At 57.4% G+C, this 16658-nt stretch overlaps 1 protein-coding gene and 1 long non-coding RNA gene across 2 annotated transcripts in view; one reads left to right on the top strand and one right to left on the bottom strand.

The window, feature by feature from the left end:
- Positions 1 to 16658, bottom strand: part of LOC116433533 (protein dachsous-like) — a 221842-nt gene that overhangs the window by 174452 nt on the left and 30732 nt on the right. The window lies entirely within an intron of this gene.
- Positions 1324 to 2417, top strand: LOC116427279 (uncharacterized). The gene is made up of 3 exons (XR_004235060.2): positions 1324 to 1502; positions 1656 to 1827; positions 2288 to 2417. It is a non-coding gene; the product is annotated as an uncharacterized LOC116427279 (long non-coding RNA).

Raw genomic sequence — 16658 nt, 5'->3', positions numbered from 1 at the left:
GCGGTAACGAAAAGAATGCGGAAACGCGGCGATTTTCTTTAGCTGTACCTCATTCATGACTGGAGTACTTTGGCGTGTCGAATCGCGATGCGTGACACCGTTACATTTCGGTGCGCCGCGTCCGGGAAACAAGAGAGAAAGGGGAAAATGGTAACGCGGAAATGAGCGCTTAACGAGGTTAATTTATCCAGTCCCCCGGCCCGTGTTCCCGTCGAACGAGAAATCGCTGAGCAAGCTGATCGTAATTGCGAGCATGATAATCGTCGATCGTTTTGTTCGTTCGGTACGATCGAACCGTTTCCGACTATCGTTTCGATAAATCGTGGCCAGTTGCCCGTTTCATCCGGCCGATCATCGACGGCGAGCATCTCGGATCGGCTCTTGACGTTCGAGTTCGCTCGGCCTCGCGCCGCTCGTCGCGAGCGGTTCGCTTTCCGCCGGTTTCTATCGGTCAAATCATCGTCGTCGGCTGTACTCTCGTACGATACGGACACACGCGAGCCGTTGGACGCGTGCGCGCGGGCCCTCGCGAGCGCACGCGAGTCGAAGAAGATGGCAAATTACTTGACCGCGAGCGCTCGAGGTGACTCGAAGGAATTCCAAGCCCGCAACGGTGGATAGGTCGCTGGACGGGGAACGTCCTTGAAACGATCCGCAGATTATTCTCGGCATCTCCGAGACCGGCGGACGTGGCGTCGTTTCGAAGTTACGCGAGCACCGTGTCTCTCGCCTCCTCGCGACGGGGACCGACGATCGGGTAACGTCGACGACGCCGTGTCTCGCGGCGAGCCGCGACGTTCTTTCGTCGCCGAGGATATCCGCGCAGCGGCGATTCCCGTTACTCAGGCGTTTAACGCGTTATTTGACGCGCAACGAGGCAGTTATGCGGTGGACGCGTATCACCGTTATCGGCTCCGCGGGTAATATCGCCGCGATGCACGCGGCATTAACGTCGCGTCGCCTCGGCTGCGATAGTAGTCCCGCCGTTTCGCTATCGACGCGTATCGCGGCTCTAAACGTCCGCCGCGCCGTCGTAATTTGTCCCCCGGACAATCAATCGAAAGCTGCTATCGCGTTCCCTCCGAACGTGGAAAGAATGCGGAGAGGCTGAGAGGAACGGATCGCGAAGACGGTCACGAATCTATTAGCGTTCTACAGAACGACGAGGAAACGATGTGCCGGAGGAGATAAAAAAAGGAACGACGCAAAAGCGACAATGACGAGGCGAACTCCGGGGACACGGGAGAGGCGTTTCGGTTTCCACGGGGGGTAAAACGCGTTATAACGCGGTTATGCCGCAATCTCGGTCCATTACGCCATCGACCGTTCGGTTGCTCGTAATTCGTTCGTTTCGAGATTAGGTGCGACCTCGAGGTCCGTCTTCTTCTAAGTCTTGATCGAAGTGTGTGCGCGTGTCCGTTCCTCGAGACTGGTTAAAGTATTAAGGATTGTCGAAAGGAGACTTGAATCCGTGTGGACTGTATTTAATCCATTTAAACCAGGTTGTTGAAAACACGTAGAACGATGAGTTCGATAACTATATATAAAATGAACAATATTTATAGACTGTCTTATAAAGTATTGAGATGATCAGAAACGAGAGACAGCGATGTTAACCGCGCGAGTAACGGTGACTGTTTTGATCGCTTTTCCAGGAGGGCAGAGATGCAGTCTTACAGAGACTGCCGAGCAGATTTCCCCCCGGTAAGAAGGATTTATGTGATCGTTTGAGGCGGATTTTTCTTATCAGCGGATGATGCCTGCCGGTGCAAGGAGTGCGGACATTAAGAAAGTTAGCAGCAGGCTGTACCTCCACGTCTCACGTCTGTAAGTTACCCTGAAAGTCGCGTGTATGCGTTTCGAAATGGTTCGATCTTGTTCGGCGACGGAACACGATGAGATGGACGCGCGGAATTCCAAGTCGGCCGTACGGGAAGCGAGGGAATCGCGAGCGCAATGCCCGTGACATTGCGATCGGGAATTACGCGCGCCGAAAAGCGGACTGGTCTCAATGGCAGAGCGTCGTCACTCGGCTGATACATACGTGGGTATATACGAGTTCCCTCGTGTGCACGCCCGGTGCCGTCGCGTTCCCCGTGTTCGCCGTGGAAGTTTGGACGCGGGACGGACGAAACTTTGGCCGGCCGGTGGCCCGCGAGCATACACTGCAGATCCACCTCGGGACCCGTTACCACTGCGAAACTATTGGCTATCTCTTGTTGTGTATCTGGCATATTGTTAAGTTAATTGAAAGGGGTGATAAAATCGCAATGTTTTTGACATTAAGTGAGCTGCGAGTCTTTGGGCGGGAGACAGAAGGAGACGGGACGAGATAGGACGATGGAGCGTGTCTGCGCGAGGGAGGAACCGGCAGCGGCGGAGGCAGAGGGAGAGAAACGGCGACACGGGGGGAGGAGGAGCAGGAGGATCGGCAGGAGGTGGAGGAGACAGAGGAGGGGGATGAAAAGAGCGTGGATCGAGAGAGCGAGATACGCGGTACGTGTGTATAGAACCGCGTACAGGTAGATAGAACGGCATCCGGGGCAGCGCGTGTTTGTGTCGCTGTCGGTGAAGAGCCCGGAGGATCGGCACGGGACCACCCGAACGGTCGCTGCCTTCTCTTCTCCGATTCTCGCCAATCCGCGCGACTATCGGGTCCGTCGACACGTCGCGTCGGAAGTTGCCCGGGAGATCGCGGCCGGTTCCGCCGACGCGTTTCGCGTCGAATTTATTGTACCGCCGATGGAATAGATTCGGAGCGAACGGTGTGACGGTGCGCATTCCTCGGAGTAGTTGGAAGTAGCGCGCGATTCGATCCGCGCCGAGGAGTTCCCAGTGCGTCAATTTCCCCGGGCAGTTTCGAGGCCGATCGAAACGATCCCGGTGTCGAGGCTGGCTCGAGAGAGCTGCCTCCGCTCGAAAATTCCCCGGGCGAGTCGCACGGTCGTCGCTTGGGAGGAGATTTCAGCGGGCGCGGGCGGGCGGATCGCGGCACGATCGCGTCGACCTCGTCAGCTCGGCTGTTGCGTCTGTTCGAACGAACCACGAGGAGCCGGGTTACGGCGATGCTAACGCAAACGGACCGTATCTCGGTGAACGTCGCCTCGCGCTGCGACAGGGGAGACACCGCGGCGGAACGAGAATGCCTAAACAGGAACGGGAACTCCCGTAACGAGAGAGAGACCCGGCTCGCGTCGAGTCGACGGGGACACGGCGGAGACGTGCCCGCTAGCCGGGCTTCCTCTCTTCCGCCCGGGGAAACGGACCTCGTTAACATGAATTACAACCGTCCGGTGCGTACCCGGTCGGACGCGATCGAGCGTGTCTCGCGGCTCGATAAAGCCCTCGCGGCTCCGTGCGCCGCGGATGATAAAATTCGACGCGTAGGTAGGGCGTCGATGTAGCCGGCGGAATCTGAATGGTTTACCCTGTCGCGATTGCATATGAAAGCTGTAAGCGCATTCAGAGATCCTCGAAACGTTTCGTCGCTCAGCGGGCTGCCTGCGCGCAGGCCCGAGAGGTTCTCGCAGGGAAAAGAATCGAAGGACGATTAACTGGCTACGAAGGAGGACGAGAATCGCGAAGACAGATCAACCGGTGTCACGCGTTTAGCCGGGCTTATTTATGCATTTACGAGGTCCAGGATTTACCAGCGTTCCGCGTGCGTCCGAGGCCCGAGGCTCGAGGCCCGAGGTTCCGGGGGAGTCCTGGTACCGGTCCCGAGCTCTCTCTCTCTCTCTCTCTCTCTCTCTCTCTTTCTCTCTGTCTCTTCCTCTGCCTCTCCCCTTTCTCTCCCGCCTTGTCTCTCCCTCTCTCTCTTGAACACAGATAATTATCTGCGGGACCTATAGCGTGCTTTATGCTGGAATGCGTTTCTTGTACGGTCCGACACAACTGATGCTCGCACGAGCCCCTTTCTGCTACCATCTACGCTGACGCTATTATTTCCCTGCCGCGATGTTTGCACGACTATTTACTGCGTTTGCATGTGAATGCCGCGCGAGCTGCTTCGTAGCCGAGGTTATGCGGCGGCCGTGCCTACGTATATCTAACAGAGTTGCCCGTATTGCCTACCGGGAGCGTACCGCATCGCGCGCCGCGAGACACCGGGAATATCTGAACGCTCGCGGTCGCGTAATAACGCGAAATCCCACGGTCGCGTTGAGTTCGTGGAAAATCTCGCTCGATATTTCGCGCGCTATCCCCCGATTCCGTCCACCGAGGATCTCCGGCTTTTATCTCCGACTCGAGCGGACGCGGCGACGACGTTCCGCGGACTCGCTGGACCGTCTCCTCGGTCGTCCCTCGCGAGGACCTCGAGCAACGAAACACGGAGGCAGCGTCCGACGGACGAGCACAGTTAATAATTCGTCCCGGGCTCGCGTAGCGGACTGCCGTTTCGTGCACGGGAATCCAAGAAGCGAACGTCGCGACGCGATGGCGAAAAGAAAGAAAGGGCAGCGATGCTATCTCGCGGACGAGCGGTAACGGGATTTCCGCCTCTCGAACTCCTCGCCGGCCGGCTTCGAAAAGTCTACGTTTTCGGGCTGCGTCGATCCTTCGGCGCGTCCACCGAGATATCGTCGCCGGGCTTCCAGTGAAAAAAGGGGTCTCGATTTACGAGCAATTTCGCGCACTTGCGGGCCAGCGTGTAACGTTACACAGAGTTAATAAAGTCCGCAGCCGAGACCTCGGACCCCCCTCCCTATTTTCTTCGTCCTTCTCTTGTTCATGTTTGCGTGGCTCCGCTGCCACGCTGCCACCCCGTTTTCTCATCTACGGCCACCGACCACAACATCCTCTGCTCCTCCCCGTTTCGCGTTCTCCTGCTCGCGCTCGACCGGCAGCCTCTACCGGCATCCTCGTCGGCCGAACCGAGACCGCAGACACAGCCGACCGGACACCCGCAAATTATTTTCTCCGGAGAGAACTCATCCAGAAGAACCTCCCTCGTTCTTCTCCGCGATTCTTCTTCACCGCTCTTCGATTTAAACCGGCCGCCTAATCGCGCGCGTACGCCTTTCCACTCGACGGAGCAAGCGTTTCAGGAAAACCCGCTGCGTCGCGGAGCAGGTTCGATCGATCCGACGTCCATCGATGAGAGAGTCGCGAGAGCCGTTCGTAAAAATGTGAAAACAACGGCGAGCTCGAGGATAAGAGGAAAGGAGAGAACGCGTGAAAGGGACGATTCGTTGAGCTGCCGTTTATTCGGGCGCGCAGGTGGTTCGTCGCTCGCGATCGTTTCGGAGGTCGGAGGATGTTCGTGGTTCGGTCGTTTCTCCGGGCAACGAGATCGCACGAAAGATGAATGGCGTCGGGAATCCGTCATACCGAAAACGCTCGGGGCGTCGTCCAAACGCCCGCCGCACGCAGCCCTCCCCACGCGCGTACCGTTAAGCCGAGCGGATACGGCATCGGGCCGCGCGCGATTGAAAATTTGAATAATTCGCGTTAACGTTCCGTCCGAGCCGGCTCGCCGACGAACGCGTTCCTCCGCGGGTGGAGGACTATTCGGCCGCGACCAGGTAGCGCGGTTCCATCGTGTTCGTAACGGATCGCGCGGTGAGATGGACGGACCCTCTTGTTCGAGCGTCGATTTGTCGGTGACCCTCGTCAATCAACGTTGTTTCGATGTTTCCCGAGTTGCCCGCCGTCACGAACGGTCGACGGGGCGAACCCGCAATTCGCCGTACGCGGTAACGACGTTCCGCGCGGAGGAAGAGGTCGCGCAAACCGGCCGGGAGTCGGGAACGCGGCGCAAGCGGTGCGGGCACGAACGAGATCGCCGAAAACGATACAGTGTAAGAGCGGTTGCGAGCGGGATCGTTACGGGCGCGCGTATATTTCATTTGTCGCCGTTCGGTGTCGGAGCCCCGTGCTTTTACTATAATTATCGCGTTACAGTTTCGCCGTGCGAGTCGATTTATTCTGGCGAAGTTACCCCGAAATGACGGACGATGACGAGAATCTGGAATCTTGGTGTAGCCGGGGGCGCTTCAAACCAGCTCTCAGCGCGCGCGCGCGCGCGCGCTCGCCCGCTCGCTCGCTCTTGCTCCAGCTCGCGTATACGGTAGGAGGTTTTTACCGTCTCATATAAACGGGGCTGTCCGGCTGAATAGTCGAGCGGCATTGGCGTCGCGCGATGAAAAATACGGTTTATTAGTGGACGCGCGCGAAAACAGCCGCGATCAGGACGGGCCGTGCCAATGTCTCGATTAATCGCGCCGTCGTCATTTTATCACCGCCGCGCCATTGCGCTCGACTACGCTGCCCAGAATGTCCGCTCGTACCGCGTTCATTAGTCTCGATGCGGCTATTCAGTCGCCCCTATGCGAAAACGCTCCTATACGTTTCAGTCCCTTCGCCGGGAACGAGGAATGCCGACTCGAAATATCGGTTCGGCGGAAAACAATTTTTTCGACGGTTCTTTTTTTCGCTGGAATGCAAGGCCAAGAGCGGGAGAGAGATGGAAAGTGAAACGAACAAACTGTTGGATAAGGAGACAGTGAGTGAGAGAGGGGGGGAGGAGAGAAACAGCGGGAGGGGGAAGGAGGGACAGAGCGACAAAGAGATAAACAGCGCTAGAGAGCGACGCATCGATCAATCGCGGTGAAGATCGAACGATCGGCCGACGCGTTTCGTCCTCATTAAAATCATCTCCTCGTTAAAAAGTTAAATGCCGGCGGATCGACGGAAAGAGGAAGGAGCGAACACCGGCGAGGCGTGCGCGCGAGATAGGCGCAGCCGAAAAGACTCCGTTCCCCGTGGATACCGGTAGCTAAATGCGAAAAGATTATTAATAACTTGATCGTCGATCGACGGTGCGCGCATAAAACGCTGTCGATATATTTCATGCGTTTTTATCGGTGCCTCTCATCTGCTCCACTGGTAGAAAGTTGCATGGAAGATAAGTGGTGTCGAGAATCTGGAATCTCCGAATGGCCTCGGGCCGCGAAACACTTTGCACGCGTGCAGCGAACGGTTTTTACCGGGCATCCTACTTGCGTGCATCCAACGACCGCTTTCTACCATATCCGATCGGTAGCGCCTAATGATGGATTCGACTTGCATCGCGGAAACGTGTGCTTTCGGCTCGGCGTGCTCTTCGAAACTCGATTCCCCTCGTCGCGCTACGGATATCTTCGCAAACCTCCGATCGCGTCGATCGGGAAGGAAAGAAGAAAAAAAAAAAAGAAGAAGAGACGAGGACCGAGCCAGCGTAGGTACGCTGCGAGACAGGAACGAGATCGGCTCGAAAGTAAGGCGGTTTCCAGGTTGTTCAACGCGGATAATTACCGAGATAGAATTACCGGTTATCAGCGACGGTGGTAAATACGCTGGCAAATGCCGCGGACAAGCCGAGCGAACATAATGCACGGCGGTGCATGGCTACCGGCGCGAAACAAACGCGGCGGCTCGCGTTTACGCAAGGTTTTTCCTCTAATCGGTAGAATCGGATCGCTAAGCAGCCGCTAAACGCCCGGTTACACGGTACGGTGCAACCGAATGCATCGCCACGGTTCCCTTGTTGCTTTACGAGCGTGCAGCGAGCAACAGTCGGTGCACGCTCCGGTGCGGCGATCTCGCGAGCGGTGAACGGGCTGGGCGGTTTCGTTCAATTACGAAACTTCTTTCCGATGACTCGCGATCTCGCGGGATACCCGTCGCCGCGCAACCTGTCGCGCGAATCGATCGTCGGGACCTCCCGCGACGCGGAGTCGTCGACGACGTCGCTCGACGGGCTTCGCGCCGGGTCGCCGCCGTTCCGGTCGACAGTTTTATCGTGTAAAGTGCACGCGTTATCGGTGGATCGGATATGCTCGGAAGACGCGTCGACCGGGAGCAGTCGGGGCGGCGTTAATAGCCGATCCTGAACACCGATAATCACAATAGCCATGAGTTACGGTATAAGCGTGGTCGCATACCTAATGCGCCTACGTCGGATCCCTCGCTTCTATTTGCGGGAAATTCGCGCCGGTGGCGGCCGCTTTCGCCAAATTTATAATCAACCGACGCGCGTCGCCTCGTCCAGTAGACGGCCGTATCGTTTATTAAGCGCTCGACGAATATTTAAGGGAACATTCGGTGTGTCGCAACGAACGAGGCGGGGTCGTCGGCGGTAACGTCGTCGGGAACTGGTTTCACGGTTGAAACCTGGAGCCAGTTGCGCGCATCGCTCGCTATTACAAAACTGAGGCTCCGGAATCCAGGAAAAGGGCCGTGGCATCTGGTGTCGCACAATAGGCAGGATCGCGCGCGAGTATGGCGGTCGGCAGCGTGTACGGTGTACGCCGTCGACAAACCGCGAATGCGACGTAACTGTAACCTTTACCGGCGGCGATAAAAATCCCGACCAACGGATAAATCATGTTCCATCGCGCTGGTTTTCCGTGCGGTTGCGCCTCCGCTGTGCTCTCTGCACTCCGCTGAACCCTCGCGAGACCATCGTCCGTCCTTCTCTCTGTCCCCTGCGACTCTCCCTCGAACGATTTATACGCGTGTTCCCCGCTGGAATGTATAGGTGACGAACTCCGTAACGTTTCTCGTTTCGCTCGGAACAATGTTACAGCGACGGAACTTCGGTGTTTCGAAAGCTGTCCGCGGGACACGGCGCGGGGTTGCGCGACAAAACGAATACGGGTGAAACGAGGAAGACGACGGTATATTCGAGAAGAAGGAAGAGTCCGAGAAAGTGAAAGAGGCGGGGAAAGAGCGAGAGGAGTAACGAAGAAAGAGAAAAAAGACACGAAGAACAAAAGGATGTTGGGCAGAGAGTTCCGAGCTAGGAGGATGATCGGCAAACGAGGAGGGAAGAGATAGATGAGGATTGCTGATGGCAGAAAGATGAAAGAAAGGGGAAAAGGCTGGCGGGAGGAGGGCCGTGAGGTGGAGGAGTACGCTGGGGGTCCGAACCCTCCCGCGGCGAGAAGCTATCGACGCTACAAGAATTTTTCACGTAATAACCTGCAACGCCTAGAGAATCGATTGATCGATTGCCCGACGCACGATTTCGCCTGTAAACAGCCTCTCCCTCTTTCTCTCTTTCTCCCTCGCTCTCTGCCCCTCCGCGATGCCTTTTCTCGGAAGGACGGCCTGGACCGGACTTGCTCGGGCAACGTCTTTCATTCCGATGGTAATTCCTCTCTTTCCGCGAAAGATCGGCGCACCGATGATCGATGATAATTAACTTTACTCCCCGATACAACGAGAGATCGAGGCGCCATTAGCGATTACGAGCCGAGAAAAATCGTTAGACGATCTCGTTCGAAGCGCCTCGGCTCGCGAAAGCGGGAGATACGTCTATGGAAAAATGCCGCGGCTAATGCACGCTCTTCACCGGGAATGAACGCTGTCCCCCCCGATCCGCGGAGATTCGCGAAATATTCCCGCGAACAAACTCCCGACGACGGTCTATCGTTTCACGGGGCGATAAAATTGTCAGAGGCGCTACGTCTGGTGTCTTTATAGGCAGACAAGTGGGCTTCGCTAATGCTCGCAGACCATTAAAACGCTGCATACCGTAATCTCGGAGCGTTTAGCGTCCAGTCCGGACTACTCGTACACCGGGTTTCCCTCGTAATTGTTATCTCGCCGAGAAACCCTTCAGCGCCGATAATTATTCTATCACCGTTCGAACGTGTAGGTACCGCGCGATTTCCGCGCGACGATGTCGCGTCCCGTCGCCATCTTGTCGCGTCGCCGGACTTTTCCAGCCGCGAACGAAAACACTTCGAACGATGCAGGGCGAGATATCGAAGGAGGTTTCCGCGAGAAACCGATGGAATCGCGCAGGCCATTCCAGTATGCAGCAATTATAAACGTTACAGCGCGTAATAAACGCGAGCATTAAAATTCCAGAAATTACCACTCGACGGAGTACTTCCTAATAACCACTCGTGGTTTCCTTGCTCGCGAAAATTTCGCACGGTCGAACGCGCTAATTACGGTTCGGCTTCACGGTAACCGCCGATCGAGCGTGTAGCTTCAATTACCTGTGTCTTCAATTTTTATTACACTCGTGGCTCGGCGGCGGGGCATCGGCGCGGCGTCTTCCGCGAAATCGCCGCCGATAGAGTCCCGTAATGAAGAATTTCAATCCGGCCTTCGCGAATTTCGGGGGATTACGGACCGGACGCCACCGCGAGGATACCGAGTTAACGGTAAACGGACACGATCTTGAAAAGCGCGGCTGAGCGGAGGCGACGCGACGCGTTCGAGTTTCTGGAATAATTAGGCGCGCGCGAGTGCCGCGTCGATCGACCGATCGACCTCGAATAAAGCGTAAACGGTGTGGCGGATCGAACGCGGTCGCGCCTGCGGATTTTTCCCGACTGGGAGCCGGTGTACCTTTGTGTAAACACGAACTTGCTCTAATTAAAGCGAATCGAAGCGGAGGCACGCATACACGCGCGCGACGCGGCCCCCGTCGCGTCGATCCGAGCAACGGCAGCGATCGCGCCGACAGCAACAACAGCACCGGGAGCAGCCAGCCTCCTTCTATCGGCATCGTCGCTCTCACCTACCAACCTACCTACCTACCTACATGACAGACACGCTCCGTTGGCACACATTAATAAACAGCGCAATTCGCTCGGCTCTTTTCTCTCCATCGTTCTCTCGCTCTTTCCGTCGTCGCACCCGCTTCTCCTCCCATTCTTTCTCCGCCGCTCGGGGTCCCTCCGCCGCGTTTCTCTATGCTTCGCCTGCGATCGGTCCACTTTATCGGTACACGCGGCATGCCGTGCTCGTGGGTTTCGCCTATACCCGACGATAGGCGTAGTAGAGGCAGCATAGGTGTACGCGAGGTCTGCTAATTGCATCAGCATACTAGTCCGCTGTGTCAATCCGCACCTGCGCTTATTGCGTTAGCCTCGGCCTCGTCCGTGGCTGGGCTCGGCGCGCGATTCGCTCTCTTCCTTCCCATCGGTTTCCCGTTTCTCGTTCCGTTCGTTGTTTCGTCCGTTCGATCGGCTCGAGGAAATCTCGCCTGGCCGTAAATCGTAATATAATCGAATTCTGAGCGGCGCAACGCGCCGTGGCGCGGCCGCAGGATTTCCCTCCTCCGTTCTTGCCTTCTGTCCTTTCGCTCTTGTACTCCCCCTGGTACAGCCGGTTGCAATTACCGATAGGATCGCGTCGCGCTGTGCGGTGCACGTTCGTCCCGTCCACGACGACAAGCGGTCGAGTGTATCGTCCCAGAAATCACGGCAAAAGAGAGGTCTCCAACCTTCCCCTTTCACGGGAGTAAGAGAATTCCTTTACCGCCGGCTCCGCGTCGCCGGGGAAAGCCGGCTCGAATTCGACGGGAAGAACTGCGAACCGAGACGCTCGCTCTTATTCCCTCCGCGCCCTGTATCTCCGATCGTTCTCGCCCTCGATCGCGTCACGAGTTTCGGCACACGTAACCGACGGGAGCGTGGAAAAATCGCCGGACGGGAATAGAAATCGCGAGATATCGCGTTATGAGTGAGTCACGAGAATCGCCTAAGCCTCTCGAGAGATAGCGAACCGCAATTAGCGATACGATCGCATCGCGCGCGATGCACGCTCGTCCGTCCGAGCGAACGAGAAGTCCGAGAAGCGTGTATCGAGCGTGGAATCGCAGCGGGAACGGATACACGAAACTATCCCGGCCGTCGTCGTTTCCGGGAAAGAAAAAATGAATGCCGAGCAGCCGAGCCGATCGGCTCCGGTTAAGGGAAGACGAGCGTTTCGCTCCGGAATTCGGCCGGAGCCGAACGAAATCGACGGAACCGTGTTCGTGTCTTTTCGGGGACGGTTCGCATTCCTCGGAAACGAATTTAGAACTAGCCCCGCGAAATTGCTCGGACAATTTTCTGGCCGGTTCGAGCCGCGGGAACGAGGGCAGCCGCGCAAACCTGTGATTTAACACGGAATTTTCGTGGTGTCCGCGACGATAAATACTCGATCGGTAGGCGATCGTGGTTCGCGGGGAATTTTTGCGCAACACCCGCCTATGAACGTTCCCCGATACATCGTGGAAACGGTCAGATCCCATTCCCTCTCCCTCCACGCCGCTCGCAGCGCACTTTCCACGCGGCACGCCGGAGTTATGCATCTCAGGTGCATAGGTTCTGGGTAAACCGGAATGCAGATAACTACAGGCCACGTCCGAGCCTCTCCCTTCTGTCTTTCGTTTCTTCTCCTCTGTTTTCGTCCGACTCGATTACTTTCCGCCGCGCCGCGCCGGTCCCTCGAACCGCGACCGAACGAACACGTTTCACCGAGGGATCGCTCGCGATCCGGATCTACGAGACATCGTCGACGCGTACGGCCGACTCGCGCGACGCAGCCGAGCGACCGTCGAAAATAAATCCGAAGACCGCCAAAGCTTAATCCGTTTCTTTACGTGGGCAGATACGAATAACCAGTTGCCCGCGTTAAAAATAACCCGCGGAATTAATTGCCACGCCCGCGTCTTACTCCGGGCGGTATTGAAAAGTCCGAGGAAATTAGTGGGATCGTTTAAAATCTTTATGGGAATGCGTTCTGGTATAATTGTATCTGGTTCGTAATCCTGTAACGCGCTTTACCGGCTCACCATAGGCTGCGCGTGTATATGGGCCACTCGGTGCTAGCGAGCGGCCGATCCCGGCCGCTCTTAATTATTCATGCAACGAACGAACGAACGAACGAACGAATATCCCACAGCTCGCAAGACAGGACACGAATACCTCCCTCTCCTTTTGCCTCTCCGGCTCCATTTCCCCCCGATGCCGTTCCCTCGTCTCATCCGATCTCCACGGACCGACCGCTCGATCTCCTTTTTCATTTTGATTCGCCCTTGTATCTGTCCGTGGCCTTTCTCCCTCGTCGTTTCATTTACTCTCGATCAAAGGCAACGAAGGCGGAACGAACGACAGGGAATACCGCGGCGACGCGCGTTCCAGCTTAAAAACGACTGCCCGCGGACCGGAACGCCTGCGAACGGTGGACCGTGCATGCATGCGTGCATAGACGAGCGCATAGCTAAACGAGGCTCGTTTCGTCTCGCCTCGTCGGAACGATCTCCTCTCCTTTCTGCCAGCGTACTAAACGGATCGCCGAGGGGTTGCCGAATACTTCCAAACGGAGCACGGCGCGATCACGTTCGGACGCGTGGTGGGAATAGAAAACGGCGATGGAAACGGGAAACAACGGAAGAGAGAATGCGTGAAACAGAAGACATCGAGAAGCGAGCGAGTCGAAATAGAGAAAGTAGCGGGAGAAGCGCGAAGAAAGAAGACGCAGGAAGAAACGAGGCATCGCGATCGGCGAGGCTCGCGAGTACACGGGAGAACTCGTACGTACGTGCATAGGAATGCGTGCGTGCGTGCGTGCGTGCGTGCGTGCGTGCGTGCGTGCGTGCGTGCGTGCGTGCGTGAAACGGCTGCAGCGTAGCCGCACGCTCGAGTATAACATAGCGTGATTTATATTCGCGCCTCGGTTCGCTCTGTGAGGGCCGTATACGTTCGGGTACGTCACTGGCGTGTACCGGCGCGCGGTTCGACTGTGTGCCACGAGTCCGGCGTTCTCTCTTCGGGTCGTCCTTTCGCCCGGTGGTTGCACCGTGACGGCTTGCACCGGGCCTTATCGCCACTTCCGTCATCCCCGCGCCTCCACGATCCTCCAATTAGACGGCTCTAATTGGACGGCGAACGGCCGCGTCGTAATAAGAACTCGCCATCTCTCAGCTACCCTCTTCGCTCCTTCCCGCCTTCGTCAGCCTCCCTACCCCCGGGAGCCTACTGCCGAATCTTCAGCCGGATACCGGCGTGTCGCGTGACACATCTCCTCCGCGCGTGCATTCGATCACCGGTGCATTCGACTTTTGTATTTTCGATTCGTCCCCGGGTTTACGGTTCCCCGAGGACTCTTTTATTTTCCGTCTGACACGGGGAACCGCGTCGCGACGATAGACGTGTCGACGCTCCGTCGGCAGCCGTCGCCGGTGTACGACGGAACCAGCTCGCTTCCGCGATAAAAGATTTCAATAAGTTCCGACAAATCCGTTCGGCCGGGCATCCGAACGTGGTCACGAACGTACGCTCGTACGTATTCATTCGGATCGGCGATACTACGCAGGCTCGTGCGTGCAGACGATTGTCGAGCGAGTTTACGAGATGTTTCTGCACGTTCTCTCCGTCTGAATTCTTCGGCCGGCCCTCGCTGTCTCTGTCCCCTCCCTTCCCCTTCGATTCCAGGCCGCTTGGCTGGGGAGAAGCCGAGGAGCTCGAAGACGGATCGCGTGTTCGAGAATGTCGTTGCATGTTTAGCGACTCGTCCGCAATTACCGAACGGCGATCCGAGGCGGACGACGAACGGCGGCGGCGGCGGCGGCGGCAGCGGCGACGATACCGGTCGCTCCTCCGTCGGTAGCGGACGCCTACGTAGCGGAGTTTCTCGCATCAGCGGGACACCGTTGCCTCGGGCGTGCGTTATCGCGAAGCCCGCGAGCGAATCGCCCTAACCGAATCGAATGCCTCCCCGTATCGCGTCGAGGAATTCTTGCGAAACAAAGGGAAGCCAGGGGACCGCGCCGTCCGACGACTGCTACGAGTAGTCAGCGTTTCTCTACGAAGCCTTAGGGCCCGAACCGATTCTACCTTTCGGAAGGCCGGGTAACGCAATGCTCCGAATATTTGGCAAATGACCAGTTGTTGCTCTTCCGAAGGGAAGAAAGGAAGAAAGACACGCGCGATCGAACGGACCGGAGTATAATGAGTGGCCGGGGTGGGTGGAGGGCGCTGAAAACGTCGAAATGCGGGAGAACGCGGCGGCGCGGCGGTTTCAGGTAGAGAGGAACGCGCGCGATGGAGCCTCGAAAAGTGGGGGCTTGGCATCGCGGTGAGCCTCGAAATGACACGACCCGCCAAATTATACCGTCTGTCTATCTAGACGAATGGTATGCCACGGATAGGAATTGTGTAAGTCCGCTCGGAGAGAGACAAAGGAGCCCGGACACGATCATTTGGCGGATGATAGCGGTCGGTGCCGGCGATCGTTACGAACCCTCGTTTCCACGGAAGAATTATTCGCGGCGGATTCGTCCCGTCGCCCGTCGGACGGACGCGATCAACGCCGGGGACCCACGAATAACAGCCCCGAGTTGTTTCGAAGCCGGAGGAACCTCCCGGCGCGAGTATCGGGGACCGATCGCCGCGTCGGTGGCGAGAATCGTTTCGATACCTCCGCCGCGTTTCTGCTTCCGAACGAGTCATGCTGCCGGTGATTCGAGGAACGGGTCGAGACTTGGCGAGAGATCGAAATATTCATCCCCACGGTAGAAACGGTTGGCGTACGCAATTACCGGGCTTCTTTCTTACCGGTGGCCCATGCGGTAGCCCGTCCTTCTTTCTCTCTTTCATGCTCTCAATCTTCTTCGATCCCACCTCTCTCTCCGTCTTTCGCTTTTCTGCGTCTCTCCCGTGCGCGCCCGTCCGTGCTCTTTCTCTCCAGCGTTCCTCCTCTCACTCTCTCTCTCTCTGTCTGGCCAACCGGGTTTCGTCTCTTTTATCTCATTGGTGCAGCCGCGATACGTACGCCTTTCCTTTTTCGTCGGCTCTTTCTCTCTTTCCCTTCGTACCTTCTACACCGGGTACACCGGTGCGCGCCCCTTCTGCTTGCCACCTTCGCCCTCTTTCTCCCGCTGTCTCTTCCTCTTTCCCTCGCATCTGCGGGCAATTCGGAGCGATGAAGCCCCAGACGAATCGCGAGAGAACACGGCATACCGCTCCTACAGTGCCCAGTCATTTTGAAAAATACCCCGGCAAAATGATTCGGCCGCTATTACTGTGGCGCGGCCTCTACTTCTTCCTTTTCCCGTTCCTTCTCTCTCTCCTCTTCCTCCCCTCGGCCCGTCGCGCTTCCTCCTACCCCGGCGCTCATTGCAGCCACCATTTTTCTCATTTTTCATCCTGCTCGGACGGAAGCCGCGCGCTCGCCGCGGCGACGCGCCGCCTCGCACCGTTCCAATCCCGTGCTCGATATCCGTTTCCTCGCCCGCGTTGATACGCTTATTCGGGAGGAACGACGATATTCCGGCGACGGCCGATCGAGGGAACGGCCCCGAGATTTCTTTGAATCGGCGATCCACCGGTGGTAACGAGCACGCCCGTCTTTCGGCCGGTTCTCCTCCGCAACGGATTACGCCCGGCGCAAGGGGAAGGTACCTTTCTTCGCGTAAATACGTACCGCGCGTCGTGTAAGCTCCCAATTAAAGTTTCGAGAAGAACAGGCTGATACCTATCCTCCGGTTGCTATCTGTCTTTCCCTCCTCGTCCCCGGTCTTTTTCGGACCTCCGGCCCGGCCTGCCTGTCCGAGTACGAGCGAGCGGTGCGTTTTCGCGTGTCCTCGTCATCGAGCCTCTCCTCTCCTCTCCTCTCCACCTCGCTCTCCTCCTCCTCCTCCCGCTGCTTCCCTCTTCCCCCGCGGAGCCGGGGCGAACTCGGTCTCCGGAATCTGCTTGGTCCATCTGAAACGCGCAGGGACGAGGACGTGAACGCGGACGCGGACGCGGACGCGGCGGACAGAGACCGGGGGTATCCGAGGAGGATTCCGGGTAGGGGGCCTGGTGGGTCCGGAGGTGGAGGCGGGCAGAGGAGACGTTCACCCCGGTAGAGTTGGCAGGGACAACCACCGGACAGATACAGATATG

The sequence above is a fragment of the Nomia melanderi genome, chromosome 9 (assembly GCF_051020985.1).
Source record: "Nomia melanderi isolate GNS246 chromosome 9, iyNomMela1, whole genome shotgun sequence".
Classification (NCBI taxonomy): domain Eukaryota; kingdom Metazoa; phylum Arthropoda; class Insecta; order Hymenoptera; family Halictidae; genus Nomia; species Nomia melanderi.
The sequence above is the reverse complement of the archived record's forward strand: the minus strand, read 5'-3'. Positions and strand labels throughout refer to the sequence as shown.